General features: G+C 31.9%; 1 protein-coding gene across 1 annotated transcript in view; it reads right to left on the minus strand.

Annotated features, from left to right (window-relative positions):
- LOC140451639 (uncharacterized) overlaps positions 1-17,206 on the minus strand; it is a 246,998-nt gene that overhangs the window by 182,727 nt on the left and 47,065 nt on the right. The window lies entirely within an intron of this gene.

Below are 17,206 nucleotides of genomic sequence, written 5' to 3' on the forward strand. Positions count from 1 at the left end.
ATATTTACAAACGTAAAAGTTATAGCGATAAATAAAATTTTAAATTTCCACTTTAACACCCTCTATCTTTCTTAATAGCAACATTTTATTAAAGCAAGTTGGCTTAAATCGTAATATTTTAAAGTGCAGAATCTACGGTTTCTGTTTGTACAATTACTTAAGGACCACCCTGCATAAAGCCTTGTACATAAAATAAAAATAACTTCGATTGGAGATTTTATATTTCCATATCCTAAGATTTTAATAAACATTTTTTGCGTAAATTGCTAGGTATTTTTTTAGCTTCCGGTTCTTATTAAAAGCAATTTATATACATATGTATATAATATGAAATTATACCCATTATACATCTTTTTTATAAAACTTTTACTTACTAATTGATCTTGCATTTTATTAATGTTACATTTCCTGTTTCCCTAATTGTAGTAAATACATTAAGACAAATTATTTAACGATGTCAACACTCAACAACTTAAAAGTCTTGAAACTGAATAAAATAGTATACATAAACATGACCAATGTGAGAAAGGTCAGATGTGAACATATTTTTTTAATTCATTAAAACTTTCATAATTTATTTTATGAAGAATATGTACTCTCTTAATTAAAATAATTAATTTAATTTATATTGTTTAATTAAACTCTTACTCATGATTTTCGTTACACATTGATACGAAAACAGGTGTTTACATGAGTTTACAATAATTTAAAAAAAATTGTTATAGTTTTATTTATAAAATTGATTTTTAATCGATTACCTCACAAAAAGACGAAAACATCATCCTCATAGTGCAGTTGAAAGAACGACATTAACATGGCCATGTCAACGGTATGTCAACTTTTTGATAAAATAATTTACAAAATCGCAAAAGTTTTATTATATAGGTCAAGAAGAACGAAAGAAAACTTACAAAATTTAATAATTTTCCATTAATTGTCCAAATTTAACCAAAAAAATTGTGTAAATAGGTAAATTAAATAAATAATTAATAATTATTTATTTATTTAACATTTTATTTTCATTACTGTGATCACTTCAGCTTAATAAATGTGTGTGTTTATTATAAATATCCATGTAAGTTTTCTTGTATTATTTATTTTTCAATTTCGTTATTAAGATAGTAAAATCACCGATATATTTAGAATCTATTCCAAACTAATTTCTTATTGAATTGGTAGATGCGTGAAAAAGATATTTTTTTTTGCGTTTTTTCGGACAGTAAGCCAATAGAATCTCCTCCCTTTCCATCGGAAAGCTTTGTATCGACAAGCAATTAGAGCGTTGGAAATTGGTTTAAGCAGGAATTTTGTAAGTAACGTCAGGTAGAAAGAATTTACTGGCATAAAATCGAAGAAAAAATGTAGAAAATGTGCTCTATGGGCTTTCGAATGAGGTTTTTTTGTAATTTTCCTTCGAAATAACTCCGTGCTAGGCATTTTAAGACAGAGGGTGGTTCAGGGTTGGGCTCTGAGCTATAGCCAAAAATATACATTACGTTCATGGATTATAAGCAAGAGATTAATCGAAGAGTTGACATAAATAAGAGAAAATGCTATCAAGCATAATATATTTGAAATTTTGACCACTTCTGATTTCTGTAAATTTTTTTGTATTTTATATTTCTAACCGTACTGAATAATTTTTTTGGTCAGAAAAAAATAAAAATTTAATATATAATTAGGTATGACTAATTTAAATATTTAATTTTTAATATTTTAAATTTAAAAAGTATTTTTATAATATTTTAAGATTATAAAAAAAAAGAAATAAAACATTTTTAGTGATTTTCCTCAGACCGAAAATCGTCCTCAGGTTGAAAAGTGTCATTTTATTAATAACCGCAGTAACGAACAATCCTTTTGTGGTTAGTAAGTACCAAACTGACGTTTTATTAATACAGTCCAGTTAAATTTAGTACATTATCTACAGTATTATTTAAACCTCTGTAGAGTGCAATGTGTTTAAAAAAATATTTTTCTTTGCTAAATAATAAGTACCATTATCGAGTTCCCATTAAAATCTAATATCACTTAATAAGTATTTTAAGATGTTTTGATAACATTATCTAGCTTTAGAAAACATAAAATATTTTATTAACTGTAATAAATAAATTACCTAGTGGGGTCGATAAGCTGTAAAAATGGACGATAAACCACCCCTGGACAAAGGTGGAACAGTAGATAATGGAGTAGCAAATCTAGATGTGTTAACGTTAAAAATCTCGACAATCAACAATCAAGATGCTAAAAACAAAAGTGATAAAGATAAGGACAGACCTTCAGATCAAGCAAAAAAGTAAGGTTTTCAATCTACAAAAACTCAACCAATCTTTATTCAGATTTTGTCTATGTATTTATTGAAAACACCAATAATGAAAATAGAGGTAAATTATAGCCTGTGGCAGTTATTCATTTTCTTTAAAAAAAATAAATATTTAAAATATTGTAAGAATTAATAGAGTATGCAAAATACAGAATTAGGATTCAATTAAAAATAATAATTAAACCGCCAATAAACTAGTGGCTAATGAAAAATTAAAAAACGAAAATCTAATTGATTATAATGATAATAATTTACTCTCAAGGAAGGGTAAGAATGTTGATACTTCTTTTGATAAGCAATATCCTTTTACAAGTTTTCTATCCGCAGTAACTATTACCCAAATACAGAGAATCAAGCGCAATTTCTAATGGAGAAACAATATTTTCTGTCCCTCGAAAAACAGTCATAGTCACATTCGAGGGTAACGTGTTACCCCCAAACATAATCATTAATTCTGTATCGTGCCCAGTTGTATTCACAGAGTTACACAATGCTACCGGTGTCTTAAATATGGTAATGTAGCGAAGCAGTGTCGCAGTACACTTGCTCTTTGCATAAAATGCGGTAAAACAAAAGATGAAACTCACTCATGTAATTGTTGTATTTATTGTATAACAGTCAGTTTTGTAATCAGTTAAAAAGAAGCAAAAAGCCACATATCCCATTCCAATATCAAATTCTCGTCCAATATCCCAATTTAGATTTGGATCCCATTTAGATTTGGAGTTACTAATGTGGAGGTCCTGCGTAGAATGGGGAAAGAATGTGAAATTCTCACGACCCTCAAAACTAAAAAGTTGGAATATCTAGGACATGTAATGAGAAATCAAGAACGTTACGGCCTTCTCCAGCTGATTCTCCAAGGGAAAGTAAATGGTAAGAGGGGACCGGGAAGAAGACGCATTTCCTGGATTCAAAATTTACGAAAGTGGTATAACACGACTACCACTAAACTGTTCCGCGCTGCAATAAATAAAGTAAAGATAGCCGTGATGATCGCCAACATCCGGAACGGATAGGCACTTTAAGAAGAAGAAGATTTGGATCCAAAAAATTTATTAATATACCACCAAGAGAAAATTTTGAATCTGATATATCAGATGGCTAAAGGATTTTTCACGGTCTTTCAGAAAGTACCAAGTGAAGTAAAATCATTTGAAGAACTTTCAGCCATCGATGTAAATTATATTAAAAATATTGCGTATAATTCTAATGGAAGTATCTCTGACGATGACGACATATTCTAATCTCAACCAAATAAAAATTTGTAATTGAAATGCACGTTTCTCTGTATCCAATAAACATAACTTAGTAAAAATGTCATCAGATTATGTTGATGTTTCTCCAATATCAGAAATATGATTTATACCATAAGTAACTTATAAATTTTATGGATATTCTATTGTGTAAAAGGATAGGAAATATCGTCGGCTGTATGCAATTGTGGCCTAACTCAAAAATTGACAAAATTGAGTTAACATCACCAGAAGGCTTGAAAAAACCTTATGTATGGCCTGCAAAACTGGCACAACAATAATAGCAAAAGTGCCAGCTAGACGTCAATAGTGTCGCTATGACATGTTGTCCATTGAGATAAATTGTTTCTTGCAATACCTAACCCTTTTTAGTTGTGCAGCGAAAGTCGAACTGTGTCGATATTTTCTATGCAATACCGGCACTTTTGAGTTGTGCCACTATAGCAGACAATTTTAGATATTTTCAAACTGTATCAGTGAGAATTTTGGAATTGTGTCACATTATATAAAAGGAATAAATTTATTGTTAAAAATGTCAGATATGTAGAAAGATGTAAAACATTTAACATCCGAAAAATTAGAGTGTGCAAAAGATTTTTTATATCCACTGTATTCGAACTGTTACTGGGAAGACGAAAAGTGGCTTTATAACCAGCGATCAAAGAGGTAGACATAGCATGCATAAAACATTTTGTAACGAAAAAGAAACACCTTTCTTCAATTCCGACAATGGAGAGAGACTATTGTCGAAGTAGTACCTCAAAAAATTATATAAAAGGAGGTAAAACATTGACAGATCTCTGCAATGATTATAAAGCTGATTGCCAAAGAGACAATGATGAATTTGTAAAAATTGGTTTATATGGTAAACTTTTTAATTATGAATTTAACTATGTATTCTTTTCTCCCAAAAAAGATTAATGTCAGTATTGTGAAAAATACAAAACTTCGAGAAGTGAAAAAAAATAGCCCTAGAAGATACTTATAATAACCATCATAAGGAGAAAAACTTAAGCCGGTAGCTAAAAATACTTGATAAAGAGAATGTAACTAGCAAAAACTTGCTTGTTTTGACCTACAAGCTGCTCCACCGACACCAAAAGGTTTCCGCTTTCTATTATAAGTCTAAGCTGTCAACATATCATTTCTCTATATTAATGGAGTGGGAAATGTGAACAGTGACGTTTGACACGAAGCAGAAGGCAGTAAAGGTGCCATAGAAATTGGTTCGTGCCTGCTGATATTTGAAACAAACATCTATAAACACTGATTCTGACGATTTAAAATTTATATTTTACTCAAACAATTGCGGTGGCCAAGGAAAAAAAAGTACATAATTTCAATGAATCAGTACGATGTAACTCATTTTAAAATTTCTTCTATAACTCATCGCTATTTAGTTGTCCGAACTGCTCGTCGCAAACAACCATTCGAAGTACACGAATTATGTCAAAATACTTTTTATTTCAACGATATTTGTGAAATTCATGTAAAAAAAGCTCTAGTACTAACTCGTATTTTAAAACTTCATTTGCATAAGAGGAGCACAGATCAGTTGATACCACCAAGAAAAAAAAAGAAAAGGTTTAGAAGGCATGGATATTATAGAACTAGAAAAGGCTTACACTGGCAGCCTGCCAATAACTAAAAAGAAGAAAAAAGACCTTACTAGCTTTGATGAACACAAGAGTGTTCCACCAAATCACGCTGATTTCTACCAACATTTAAAGCATTGTTAATCATAACTTTTCCTATTATTATCAATATATACTTTTTTTTATTTCGTTCTTCTTATAGTTCTTAATAAACACATTTTCTCATTCAAGTAACTTGTAGTATTCTTTATTGAAACTTTATCACAGTTAATAGAAATAAGAAATGCCAGTTTTGTCTTTGCCTTAATTAGTCTTGAAAGACAAAATGTTAATGTGCAATAGTGGCACAACTCAAAATAAGGGTTGAATTTAAAAGCATATGTTACAATTCATTAAAAACGACCTAACGCTCATCACAATCCATGTAGTAAAACAAATAAGACAAAATTATTGGCACACAAAATTTAAACCCCTGTTTTGAAAAATTACCAGTTTTTGTATTGTGCCACTATTGCATACGGCCGACGATATAGTATGATGCTTGCCATTATTCTTATAACAAATAATATCAGCTTCAAAGTCGTATTTCCTAATAATGTAGCAGATGGTGTGCAAGTCTGTGCAGCAGAATTTTTTTTTCTAAAACATATCCATTAATTGTGTTTCTGTGTATTGTCCTCCAAATATTTCAATTACTGTGCATAATTTTCCAATCTTTTTAATAACATAAATGGTACATCAATAATTGGAGGAGATTTTAATGCACAACATGACCTATGGGGCTCATATAAAATCAATCAACCTAGGAAAAATATGGTAAATGGTAATGCATTTACCATATTTTTCTTTTTCTATTTACCAATCAAAATAACCTTGTTAGATGTGTGTATTTTTTTGTAGATATTTCCTTTGGCTTATCGCGAATCACAGACAGGTCCGCAGGAATCACAACATGCCTAATATTTCTGTTAAGATCAACAGATTGGAATGTTTCCGAATTAAAATTAGTTTTAAAAAAAAGTAATCCTAAATTATCGTTGCGTACTTGTGGACAACATCTGACATGCGAGGGTCTGTATTTTGCTGAGTTTTTTTCCTTTTAATAAAAGGTGAATAGTTGTTATTGTAAAGAGTCTTAAAATCCTTAAAGTCATTTAGTTCCCTATTAATTACATTGAATGTTTTAGAACGACAAGTCGTGCTAGCTGCTGCCAGTCCCAGGGAGTCATACTTTTAAAAAGGGTGTTTTCTTTCGTTCTCTTTCAATAAGAGAATGATCACTGTCCACTTCTAAATGGGTATGACCACGTAACAAAAACTTGTGATTTATAATTTTTATCTGTGCTAAAGTATCCAAAAGTAAAGCATGACCATTACCATATTTCTGTTCTGAGATGGGCAATTGTCGGACCACACAGTAATCTCTTTTACAATTTCATTTATAGCTTCAGTCCACCTCAAAAACCTCGAACCCATTTCGTTTGCTCTACGTCCAGACTTTGATTCATCCCACATCATGCAAGACGTTAAATTACCTGAAGTGTCTGAAATCGTATAATTGTGTGTCCATAACTTGAGCTTATAAAAACTCTGCTGTTTACTTAGAACAGGCGTTGGCAGACATTTCTGTAAATCCAGTGTCAATAATTTTATTGTTCCACCACTTGTTGCTGCTCTTTCCTTATCAAGTTTTTTTAATCTAGCCTCCAAAACATGTTGTTGATAATCTTGTTCAATATTTTCTTTTCCTTCTACCATCTGAATTTTGGCCAAATTTAATCTGTCACATTCATCACACGTGTCATTGTATGGAAGTTTAAATGAAAGATTAAGTTCTGTGTTAAATATTTCGGAATACAGCCAAAGTTTAGCAATGTTTTCTTCGGGTGTATTGCTTTCCATTAACTCAGATCTGCATATCTCATACATTCTGGTAATATTTAGTTCAAAACCAAGATATTTTTTCTGAGAACACTCTCTAGAATAATGCGATTCTATAGTTGGGAACTTGCTAATATGATCCCGAATGCCTTGTTTGACGAATTCGGGAATTTTATTGACAGGCTCACGTTTACCCCTTTGATCTGTATTAAGTACTTCAGATTCCTTTTTTTTTCGCAAGAGCTGTTGTAAAGAATGTCTCGAATATACTTAAGGTAGAAAGAAAGAATTTCTGACCAACTTTATATCTTACATTATTAAAATATAATGAATAACGCCTGGTAAACTCCCTCATGCCAGAGCGTGCTCCTGTTGTTTCCCGGATACGTCTCACTGGTACGCATTCTACCATTGCTGCTAGAAATTGTCTTTTCATGTCGATGTTTTTATTAGGATCCCAAAATTCATCTTCAGTTATAGTTTTTGTGCACCTAATGCTACAGGTTTCTTTACATGAAAAACTGTGTTCTTGGTTTGGCGTTTGTTACCACCGGCCACTTGTTTTTTACGAACGTTCCGTTTCCAACGCAGAGGATTTGATTTCCTTTTTTTTACCTGGGAGTTTTTGATTATCTGAGTCACTTTCAGAATTATTTGGTTCGTTGTCAGTTGATCCGTATGTTTTATCCTTGATAGAGTCATCGAAGTCCAAGCATAAATCTGCATGATCTACCTCTTCTCTATCTTGCACTACAATGCACTACAAACCCAAAATAATTGTGTTATACCTTTGCTTGAAACAGATGGCAAAACATTGTCTATAACAACTTCGCAAGATACAGGTGATACAATTTTCACATTAGAAATAATTTTAATAGGTATATTTTGGTTTTTTGTACCTTTATCAGGATCGCCGACTTTTCCTAAAACATAATTACTGTTTTCCTAATTTGATAACTACATTTAATATTTAATTTATAAACCGAATTATACAGTTAATACAGTCTGCCGGTCTTAAAGTAATTATTGTGTATTACCTCCATTTTTAATACAAGGATTTTTCTTTTAAAATACCACGTAAAATCGCCCAAATACTCGTATTAAGTTTTTATGTAATAATGAAGACTAATAATAATTTTTTATTTTTAATAAAATTGTTAAGACGTACCTACTTTGAGGTTAGATCCATTTATCGCCGATGAAGAGGATAATGCTTGATTGTTTTCCACAGAATCAGTGCTCCATTGCGTCAAAGGAGTAAAGCATACCTTTTGATGCTTTTCTAAAGCTTTTTTCACAATTTTATCTGTTCTGGTACACATTATTTAGAAGGTTATTAAACACACACGATCACTGTGAAGTAGCATAAACACACTGACTATAGTGCCACACCGTGGTTTTACGTCGTTCCATGGAGTTAATACTTCTTAAATGTGCATGTATGTGATATTAACTCCACTAATACTACTAATAATACTTATATTGCTGGGTATTAAATGTAAACGACTGTTTAGCTCGGAACTACTGAGGGACTTAATATACTTTATGGTTGCTTATCTTTGGAACTGCATTAAATAGGATTTAATATTGTATTGCATAAGAAAGATGAGAAGTCTGTTATGTAGAAAGTAAAATAATACAATTTAAAAAAAAAATGGAGTTAATACAGTTTAGCTCTGAGGTACAGAAATGATCAGTAAAATCAGTTAGATGCAGCTAAATCTGCAGAATATTGCAGAATATAGACGTATCCCCGTTTTTGTACAATTCAGAACATTCATTTAAGAAATAATTAGGCGTTTCTGACCCAGTCTACAAATATTATACTAGATAAAAAAATTTGTTTAGATATTTTAAAATATGTTTAATTTTGTATTTTTATTATTTTACAAATTTATGAATGGAAAATGTACTCAGTTTTTTTAATATTGAAGCCACCCCTGCAGATTTAAGTTGGCTCTGGTCCAGACCAAAGTATATAAGAGGTTAATGTCTTTACGGGCTGTGAAGGGGGCAATCAGAAATTTGCAAGTCTGATTTTTTCAGTAGGGGCATGTTACTTGATTATTCTTTAAAACAGTAGATCTTTTACTCCCTTACCCTACGTTGTACAAGTCATTGAGTCAAAAGTCCTCACGTTAATTTGTGAGTGTCGCAACAGCTTGTACTATGAATTTATTTTCTTTTCCACCCCTCTTTTTTCTGCTTTCTCGTGTTCTTTTCTTCGAACGCTTAGTTTTAATAGTTATTTATGAATGGATTAACGGCATCTGAAAATGTGCGAAAAGCAATAAAAATATATAGCAAAATCCAATACAGTGTGAAAAAAAATGCGCTTCCCTTAACCATTTTGTAATTTTTAAATTTTATAGAAAACTGTAAAACACGTCAATTTATTTTCAGTTTCGCATGCTATTAATATTGTCTATGGATACAATACCTAATATATACATTTGTTCACGACTGTTTTAAAATGAACCCATTATTTATTCGCTTTCTCAATCCAAATGTTAAATTAATATTAAAAAATGTTTAAATAAAATGTTATATACTTAAATGTTAAACGTTAAAGCTGCAATCGCGTCCTGGATGGAAATATTTTTTTGAAAGCCAAATTGCCTTTTGTAAATTAAGTTATTATTTTTTTTTTTATTTAGAGAATGTCGCATCGAGCATAGCTTATTAGCGACTACATAAGGTAAGTTATACATATTGGTATATACAGTATGATGCAAATGTATGGAATAAATTCATTATTTCAGAAACAGACGACTTTTAAAAAAAATTTTAAAACACCATCATTTTAGTTTTTGAATAACCATCAACTGACATATATGTGTTGGACATTACGTCATCAGTTTCGGCGTAATGACGTAATCGACGATTTTTTTAAATACAAACCGAGGGCACGCGACAGCTCATTTGAAAGGTCTCCTTATCGCCATTGCAACGATGTAATCACTTGAATATTTATTTCTACAGGGTTCACTAAAATTATGAACTTTGTCAAGTAACATGGAATTACAATAAATATTCATTCACTGAACTAAAATACACTAAGGAACGCCACTGGGAATAAAACAAAATATTGTTTTTTGCTGGTGTCGAAAAAAAAATACATTGATAACAAACAATGCTACATTATAATCTGAAATTAATTATTGTAGTAAGTATTTCAAGTTATTTTTCAAAAATATTTAAATCAATATTGTCATTGACTCGTCTTTATTTGTCAATGATCTATGAATCTGCCAAATAATAGACGTCAAATTTTTACTCTTCCAGTTTTTTGCCAACATTACAAAACAGCATTTACAAATATGAAATTAACAGAAACAGAACGAATCGAGTTTTAATCATGATTGGTTATAGAGATAGAGCGACTCAAGCAAAAGTTCGTAATTTATTTAATGCTAAATACCCAAATCGCTAACCAATTACTTAATCAACACTGAGTAAAATTGAAAACAAATTTAGAGAAACGGGCCATGTTAAAGATCTTCCCAGAAGTGGTAGAAAATCAATATCCGAAGCCAAGAAACTGGACGTTGTACTGGCGTTCAAGACAATCTCCATACCAGTTCTAGGCAGGTCGCACTAGATAATAATGTCCAACAACCAACTGTTGTAAGAGTGCTAAAAAAAGAAAAGTGGCATCCATACAAAGTACATCTGGTCCAGGAGCTATTAGAAGATGACTTTGATAGAAGAATCGAATTCTGCGAAACCATTATGGAAAAATGTAACAGAGATCAGGGTTTCATACAAAAGGTACTTTTTTCTGATGAAGCGTCTTTTTATGCTGAACGGTCACGTAAATCTCCAGACATATCGATACTGGGCAAGTGAAAATCCACATTGGATGGAAGAGTATAGGACACAATATCCCGAGAAGGTGAATGTTTGGGCCGGCATTACAAACAATAAAATTGTAGGGCCATATTTTTTTGAGGAAAACTTAACTGCTTCTCTTTATCTAGAATTTCTTCAGGATTATCTGTTGCCACATCTGAATCAGCTATTTCCAAATAGAAATAATTTGTGGTACCAACATGACGGGACTCCGCCACACTACGGCGTTGAGGTACGAAATTACCTTAATAACGTTTTCCCAGGTAGGTGGATAGGTAGAAGGGGGCCCATCGAATGGCCACCAAGGTCTCAAGATTTGACTTCGTTAGACTTTTTTGTGGGGATATTTAAAGAGCAGAGTGTATCAAAATCGACCGAATAATATAGAAGAGTTGAAGGAGCGCATCAGAACGGAAATTGCACAAATAACACCTGAAGTCATCGAAAACGTTAGGAAAGAATTTATTGGCCGTCTTTCACATTGCTCATATTATTGCTGAAGGTAGTCAATTTGAACATTTGTTGTAATTTAATTGTATTTAAGTAAACATTTATTGTAAGTTAATTGTATTAATAAACCAACAGTTTTGGTTAACCCTGTAAAAATGAATATTCAACTGATTATATGGTTGCAAAGGCGATAAGAAGACCTTTCAAATGAGCTGTCGCGTGACCTCGGATTGTATTTAAAAAAATCGTCGATTACGTCATTACGCCGACAGTGATGACGTAATGTCTAACACATATATAGCAGTTGATGGTCATTCAAAAATTAAAATTGACGTGTTTATTCCATACATTTGCATCATACTGTATTTATAGAATTAAGATAGTCTCTTAGGTTAAATATTAAGAGAGTTAACAGACTATGATGAAAACCTAAGAACTGTACACAGACGGCCCAAACAACAACTAGCAGGATATAGACTGGACCAGCAGGTTCTAAGAATACTAAGATAGTCATGCAACAGTCAACACAATCGGTGAAAGAAGGCCCAAAAAAAACCTCCAGAACATAAACACGGGGTGTGTGAGAGCACTATACACTTGGCAATGGACACCCCATAGTTAAGGATGAAAAAAAAAACACCTTCAGTAATCGTCTTAAATTCTCTGTACAAGTTTCACTAATGCTTTCTCTAAAACTAAATGAATAAGTATATAAGCCGCATCAGACCTTGAACACAGCCGCTTAGAGACCCTATCACGGAACCTGAGCATCGAGACCATGTGCGACAAACATGGGCTTGGTGGCGAAACCACTGGGATGCCCAGCGGACGAGGAGAACAAAATTTACATATTTTGCCAAATCAGCGGCTGAGTGACCGAGCACACACAAAGTTCGGACAAAGAGTCATCAACTTAGGTGGGTGGCGCTCTGTTTAAAACACACATCTTTTTAGGGACTTGGACCCGAAGTCATGTTAGAGTAACTTCTATATAGTCAGTAATGTGAATGGGGAGAAAAGCCGATTTGTGTGCTACCCCTACAGGTAGGTGGCCTAACCACAGTCATGAGAAACAGAGGGTGTTCCATTACCCAGGGCATCCGAAGTAACTTTCAAAATCATAAGCCTCATTACGCATGTTACACGTTGGGGAGGGTTGGAGGAAAAGCCTGGGGGTCAGATAGGTACCACTTCACAGTGAGGTGAGACCGGTTTGATCTTCGAAAATGTGGAGGCCACTGTAAAATGGTATACACATGTTCCTAGGGACAAGGCTGATCACTATATGTGTGTGTGTGTGTGGTTCTCTCTCGGATAAATTGTTGGGTAGGCCATAATAAGACCGTTGTTGTTCGTAATATTGGCAGTTTCTTAATATATGCTTAATGCTTAAAGATGTGTTACACAGGTCGCTCCAGGGAGGGTCACTGTCTGTGAAGAAGTATGAATGTGTTAACCTTGAATGTTCTAGGCGTAATCTGGTTAGGTATTAGGCATGTAGTTATCGTTTTTCTGTACATGTATCAAAAGCCACCCTTAAGTCTATAAAATTTAGATATAATTCTTCTTCCGTTTATACCTCCTTTTGGCAATGTTTTTAAATATATGTAAATTTTCTTGGTTTAATTGTACGAAAGCAGCTTGTACTGGAAAGACTTATCAATAAAATGAAAGTTAAAACAAGGTTTTAAAAGACAAGTCTAAGAAACGCGTTTTTCTCTAATTGTTCCAGTTCCACCGTAATTATGTTCTGTCATGTATGTAAGCAAGTTCATAAGTAAACAAATTATGGAAAAAAAATCTAAACGGTAGCCCTCTGACTTCAATATCTACATCATTTTGTGATACATAAGGGCTACATCATTAGCGAAGCTAAAAAACAGACCCTTCTAACCTAGAGTGCCATATATGGTACGCTAATAAACAAAGGTTTATAAAATAATTACAAAATATAATTGAACTAAACTGCAGTTATCATACCATTCTTTATACCTCACTTGATACTCATAATAAAAATAAAACGTTAGTTTTGAAAAATATAGAAATTATTTACTTACGGTCGAGAACTGGCCATATTTATTCTTACAATTTTTTCAACACTTTTTAGGTTATTAAACTTTCACACAATATCAATTAAGTGTACACCATTAATTTATCAACATTAAATACTAATGTGAAATGAAGGTTGCAAACATCTAAACCTTTCAGACAATCTGAAATTAATTTTTAGATGCCCTAAAATTTTCTGGACCATATATGGCAGGCTAGGTATTAATGAGTTAATTGTCCCAGGTATACATACTCGCCTACTGTCTCAAGTGCAGTCTTGTTTATTATTACATCTTGGACAAGCACTAGCTTGTTGTACATGGTTTTTGTTTTTGTCAAGTTCATTTTTAGGCCAACTTTGTCCACGTGAATGGCTCAAAAATTAACTATTGAGGCAAATAATAATTATTGATAATATTAAATAATAACTAAGGCTGTATGTTTCAGAAGACGGATTACTTTCTTGTTTTAAGTTTAGTCTCTAACAAAAATGCAAAATCGATTATTAACGATGTTTGTCTTGTATTAAAAATAATCCAAACAATTTTATGCGCCAATCTGTTACGGAAGAAGCCAACGTTTTAAACCTAAATAAAACAATAGTTCCAGTAGTGGGTACACAATGGTAGCCATACACCGAAGAAATTAATGCCATTTGCATTGGTTGTTAAGGTTAAGGTTCGTGCTTTTTAATAATCGATAGACATCACATGTTCTAACATACATGCTAAAATGTTAAAACAATTAATGAAGAATATACAACCAGCGCATTATTTTCGGAACACAAACATTGTCACCATAGTTCTTTGACCTAAAAAGCCCTTCTAAATAAAAATAAAATATATTTTTAACATTTATTGTACCAGTTATGTTACCAGTAAAGGACCTAAGGAGTCAAATCAACAAAGCATCCGCATTGTCGGGATGTCTGCGGGAGATAGTCTGGTCAAATCAGTATAGATAGTAAGAACACAGATAGTAAAATTAGAATCTACAAGACTTGCATACGACGGATCATGACATATGGCATAGAAGTGCGCGAAGATACCAACAAAACGAAACAGATGCTAAGGGTTGCCGAAATGAAAACCCTAAGAACAATAGTAGGCAAAACAAGAAGAGTCAGGGTGAGAAATACGAATGTCAGAGAGCAGTGCAATATTCAAGATATTGTAAGATGAGAAAGGCAGCGTAAGAGGATGTGGTACAATCATGTAAGACGATTGGATGAGAATAGACTCGAAAAATTGCCCTAGAAAACAACCCGCCCGGTTCAAGACCTCCCGGAAAACCACCTAAAAAATGGAGGGATAGTTGGCAATCTACCTCCCAGGAAATTAACCAGACGCAGCTTCAGAATTAAACAGATCGAAAGATCTCCAAGAAGTAGAAGAAGAAGAATATTTATTGTGTTACAATCATATACATAATCTCTTTTAATAATTTTAATAATATATTAAATGTATTAAGTAGTACTTTTGAAGTACTACTAATCCATGTTTTCCTTTTCCTCCATTATATAAGTATATATATATATATATATATATATATATATATATATATATATATATATATAAGTATATATATATATATATATATATATATATATATATATATATAATACATATATATATATATATATATATATATATAACTGTTTTGGATGGGTTGGAGTCAATAAAAGGGCTATTGGTTAACTATTTTTTTATTCTCGAGCTTTCAATTGTGTTTACAATTATTATCAAAAGCTAAAAAAGACAAAATACTTACAAGGTTGAACTAAAAAGAAAAAACAATTTTTGTTAACTTACCAAATAAAAATTAGTTTGGTAAGTAAAAATCACTGCTTACATCTTCAAAATATTTAATACAAAAATGTTTTAATCTAATAAATGTTTCTCCAAAAATTTTTGTAATTTTGAAAACATTTTTTTAATATAAAAATAATTGAATTTATAAATAAGTTGCTATTTGAACTTATTTATAAATTCAATTATTTTTATATTAAAAAAATGTTTTCAAAATTATAAAAATTTTCGGAGAAACATTTATTAGATTAAAACATTTTTGTATTAAATATTTTGAAGATGTAAGCAGTGATTTTTACTTACCAAACTAATTTTTATTTGGTAAGTTAACAAAAATTGTTTTTTCTTTTTAGTTCAACCTTGTAAGTATTTTGTCTTTTTTAGCTCTTGATAATAATTGTAAATACAATTGAAAGCTCGAGAATAAAAAAATAGTTAACCAATAGCCCTTTTATTGACTCCAACCCATCCAAAACAGTTATATATTTGTTCCAAACGAGTCACAAGTACTTCTTTTTTCTTATTCTTATATATATATATATATATATATATATATATATATATATATATATATATATATATATATATATATATAATATTGCCAGAGAACGCACTCGACCGAAAAAAGATATAGAGTAACTCAGTCGAAGTGGTAAAACTATTAAATCATGCATGTAGTCATTTAGCGATTGCGTGTTACCCACCCTCTGGACATAATAACTTACACACCTGCTATAAATCTGCAGTCTCATTATTGAAGTGTCGTTAATTGAAATCTCATGTTTTGTCGGACCAAATCGGCAGGAGATGTGATGTGATCCCTCGGGCTGGTCGTATTTGCTGTCTGAAGATGCTGCGAGCTCTTCGTTGTTGGCCATAGCAGTGGCGTGTTTAGAAAACATTCTTCATGAGAATATTTAACAAGATTTTAAAGGAAATAAATGGGTCGATTAATTCAATGTGTCGAAAAGCTCTTTATGCCAAAAAAAATATTTTATTTGGACTGACAGTAGCGTCCTCTGGCGACTATATATATATATATATATATATATATATATATATATATATATATATATATATATATATATATATATATATATATATATATATATATATATATATATATATATATATATATATATATATATATATATATATATATATATATATATATATATGAAAATCACTAAGTTTTCGGGAAGAACCACGTTGAGAATTTAATGCTCGACGTTTCGGCACCCATTTTGGAGCCATTTTCAAGAGTGATACGGTTCCGTATGAGTTTGGGGTCTCAATCTTCCTACTCCCCGCACTCGTGACATACCAGTATCGTGTTCTGTATAAATACAAGAACCGTCTCAATCTGCCTACTCCTCAGTGTCGAGTGACTCACTCCCACTCCTGTCCATATTACATATCTTCAAAGTGAATTTGGAATACTTTCTTTGAGAATTGTTAGGAAAGACAGACAAGTTGCCCACTTAAATCTGATAAGAAAATGAAAAAAGATGGGAGAGGTTCATTTGACCAAAGAGTAGACAATGATAGTCGCATTGTCGTTGTAAAGTGGTATGATAACAAGTCCGTAAACTTATGTAGTTCTTACGTAGACTCCATTCCAATGGCAAACATACAAAGATTCTCCAAAATGGAAAACAGAGAAATTTACATTCCATGCCCACAGTTAATAAAACACTATAACAGTCATATGGGAGGTGTGGATTTGGCAGACATGTTGATTGCTCTATATAGAATACGCTTGAAAAAACATAGATGGTATATAGGCATTTGTTCTCAGATTATAGATATATCCATTAATAGGCTTACCATACGTCCCGGTTTAACCGGGATTGTCCCGGTTCTAGACATCGGTCCCAGAGTCCCGGCCGGTTTGTCATTTTGTCCCGGTTTGACAAAACTGTCGTAATTTTAAATTTTTGTTAAGTGATTTCACACGAATGATTTTTTTCCTCCTGGATTAATATTTACTGA

This window comes from Diabrotica undecimpunctata, chromosome 10 (genome assembly GCF_040954645.1).
Source record: "Diabrotica undecimpunctata isolate CICGRU chromosome 10, icDiaUnde3, whole genome shotgun sequence".
Classification (NCBI taxonomy): domain Eukaryota; kingdom Metazoa; phylum Arthropoda; class Insecta; order Coleoptera; family Chrysomelidae; genus Diabrotica; species Diabrotica undecimpunctata.